The sequence below is a fragment of the Empidonax traillii genome, unplaced genomic scaffold (genome assembly GCF_003031625.1).
Source record: "Empidonax traillii isolate 1590-97213 ecotype Southwest subspecies unplaced genomic scaffold, ASM303162v1 scaffold1680:size74697, whole genome shotgun sequence".
Lineage (NCBI taxonomy): Eukaryota > Metazoa > Chordata > Aves > Passeriformes > Tyrannidae > Empidonax > Empidonax traillii.
Genome location: NW_020956873.1, coordinates 1 through 3,811, shown reverse-complemented (window position 1 = coordinate 3,811; position 3,811 = coordinate 1).

The window sequence follows — 3,811 nt, the reverse complement described above, 5'->3', positions numbered from 1 at the left end:
AGTTTTCTATTCTTCTGGGACCTGTCTTACTCTTTCGAGATGGAAATGGCCTGCTGTCATGTCTTGGAAATCCCAAATTGCTCGAGGATTTGTAGCACTTACTGTTAAAAAAACTAGAGCAGTTTTGTATGTAGCAGGTAGACTAAGCTGTCACAGCTTCTCTGGGCAAGGTGCATGGAGCAAGAGCCACAAATATCATATAAACATAGACTGTCTTGGGTTGGAAGGGACCTTAAAGAACATCTTGTTCCAAATTTGAGCCATTTTAAAATAATTGCGTGTCTATTATATCTTTCCCCAACAGAAATCACAGATAAATATGTATTAATATATATGTATAGCATAAAAAAAATTAATTGCACTGCATTTCTTTATAATCTGATTTTAAAATCTTCCACAGCAACACACATGTAAAAAAAAAAAAAAAAAAGAGAAGTCAATACTAGCATCAATAATAAAACTACGTATTTCTATAAGACTGGTGGTCACTGTATATGTATATACGTGTATTTGGTTTGTTTTGAAGTAGAGATAACTAGCTTTTCTTTACTGCACAGTCAATATTATTCAACAGTAAGAGTGAAAGACATACTTTAGTTTTTTAACTCTAATGCACATCTACAGAGATACATTTATACAGGGCAATTTAAAGGACTGCAAATCCTATGATGTAGCAGATATTTAAATTTCTATATACTGCTTCTAAGTAAACATATTTGCCCCTGATGATTTCCTTTTTTTTCAATTTGCACTGTATTCAAATAGCTTTAAGGTGGAAAATAGCTGCTTATTTTTATGCCAAACTGAATATTCAGCATAACCCTAAGAAGTTTTGCAACTAGTCTAGAACAACCTCACTTTCATCAGCAGTGGAAATTGTCAGGATATCTTTAACGTGGACACCAACATTTTATCTATTTCACATTTCACAGGCGTTTGTGTAGGTTGTAATGGAGTTTCCCCGAGATGAACACTCACAATGATCTCAAGTGACTGAACATCCATCAGAGTGAAAGGACTTTTCTTTCAAATAGATCATTTGGGGATGATAGATGACATATTTAGCTGTCCAATTCCTGAATCATCCTTTTCATAAAGTTACTATGAGTGCAGAATTTTCCCTCATACATGCAGCTGCCTGCCAGCAGTATATTATGTTGGACATTATATACATTATTGGTTTAAACATTTTCTTTGTTAAGGGTTCTGGGGTCCTTTTCCCATGCACGTTGTGCACTGAATTCTGCTGGTTTTTTTCTCTAATACAGCTCATTTGAGATAATTTCAGTACATGTTTTCTAACATGTTTTCTAATGACTCATTGTACCTTAGTTTTCAACAGAGAGTCAGAATGATGTATTTAATTCTGTTTAACTGCAAACAAGATAGAGGATGTCTAAGTCACACGCTTTAAGAAGAATAAACAAAAATAAACAAACCAAAATTCTGGTAAGTTTATGCAAGAGAAAGAGGTAAAATAACCTAAATTAACTGAAAACAAAACCAGAAATACTGTTCCTTGTATTAAACCTGGGAAACTCATAAATAATAATCTATAATAAACTGAGGACAAAACATCACCATCTTCTTGTCTCATAGTGTACGTTGGTATGAAATATATAAGACAATGAAAAACTGAAATTCTTGGAGTCGGCTGTTTAGATTGGCTGCTCAGAAAAACTGAACATTAAAGAGTACCCCATATGTCACACAATTTTGTTACCTGGTGAAGTTTAAACATTTACAGGCCAAATTATATTTTAATCAATAATGACCAACATAAAAGTATTTCTAAGTTGTGCTTAGTGCACACAGACCTAAAAGTGAGCCTCCTTATGACTTTAAAAGGAACTAAACGAAGAAAATAGATAATTTGAAGTGCAAACTGATAAAATGTGGTGACAAGAGAACTAACCTGTATAAGTCTAAAATGCATTAAAAGTTTACCACGGAGGATATTCAAGTGTGTGCTGTGTCCAGGGCAATTCTCCTGCTGCGCACTGCTGAGCAGCTACATGAAAGATTCTTAATAAAAAAGACATTTGTATTTTTTCTGCAGATAACAGAACTGAGAGGCTGCACACAAAATACTCTATCACATAAGAAAAACTACTGAAATTTGAGAACAGATGGCATTCCAACATTACTTGAAACGACACTGCAGCAAAACCCCAGCATGAAATCCAGCTATTCAACTTCGTGGGTCACTGAGCACTAACGTTTTCCAAATGAGTCCCAATTACAAGGGCACCTGAGCCCCATAATTTTATGCTAATACAATAAAAAATATAATATATTTAGCATCATGTATCTTCCTAATTTCTCATTTATTATCTGCAGGAATTTAACCTATTGTTTATCTGGTCTATTTTTTGCAGAGGACATAATTGCAAAGTGAATTTAAAGTACACATTCTGCCAAAGAGGCCTTCCTTTGCTAAAAATAGCCAAAATTGTTCTTCATATGGCAAACTCAATCAAAAAATCCTAACATAAACACCAGACTAAAATTTGTGCATATGCAAGAATCTGTGAAATGAGCCCGAGGAAACGGAAATTGCATCTTGTCGTTAAAAAGATGTGTCATCAGCAACACTGCATTCCACAAGAGCAGCCAGTGAAACTGGTGAAATATTTGCTCTCTGTGGTCATCTGTTGGGGCTTTGTAACCAGGTAGGTGTTCCCACAGCTGTCCACAGCTTCTGTCTCGCTTTCGTCATTTGGCTGAGGTGTAAAGAGGAGAAAAGTGTCTTTTGAGAAGCATACCCCATTTTTTGAGTGTATACCAATATAGGAAAGCTTGTGCTTTAAAAAAAACCCCAACCGACAACTAAATTAAATGTCATGTAATCTGGTCAGAAAATTTATCAAGTTTTTTAAGATCTCTTCTACTCTGTCCATAGGTGGATGCTACTATGTTACATCAGCAGGCTCCTGATTTTGAAGGGTGAGGTAACTGCTCTGTTGCTACACAATTTGCTTTCTTTGAAGACAGCTGGGCTCATGATACAAATATTTGAAGGCTAGGGCTGCTTCTAATGATGTAGCCATGTGTGAGCTGCATACGCATCATGGATTTGGAGCAGAGCTGACTGCTGTGGGAAAGCCGTGGATAACACACCGGGGGTTTGGTCCTGAAAACTGCCAGGAGCTACCACAGGAACTTCAGTGGAAGCTGAGAAGGCTCAGAGCTTACAAAAAAAAAGGGGAGGGAGTCCTGTAAGACATCCCTTGCCTCTGTTTATTTAATCCCCAAACGCAGCGCTTCCCTTTGACCTTTCTGTTCCAAGATTTCCCGGAGATTAATTTCCCCTCTTTTCACGGGCTTTAAAGAAAAGGCTTTTGTAACGTTAGAGGATTTGAGTCCTGAGTTCAGACCTCATGGCACTACAGCTGGGTCACTGGGTTGTCATAAAGTTGTGCTGCAGGCGTTTTCATTATTGATCTGATGTTATGTTACTAAGGTTCACAGACAGCCCTTACATAAATATGCCAAGAGAAGTGGATCCTAAACCCTTTATTTATATTGTGTAGCCATGAGTGTATTGGATATATTAAAGAGCATAAAAATATCATTGCTAAATTGCTTTCAAGGCACTTTAATGCACCCACCACACCTGAACCTATATCACCCAGGTAAAAGGAAAGGTAAAATAACCTCTAGAATAGTCAAGGAAAGAATTCCATTTATTACTGAAGGTTCTACGTAGCTGACCTAGAAATATGACTGGATTTGCCACATAGCACATCAAGACCTTCTTGAATTATTGTGCTGTTAAAGGGCTTCATAATAAACTTCCGGCATGCAAATC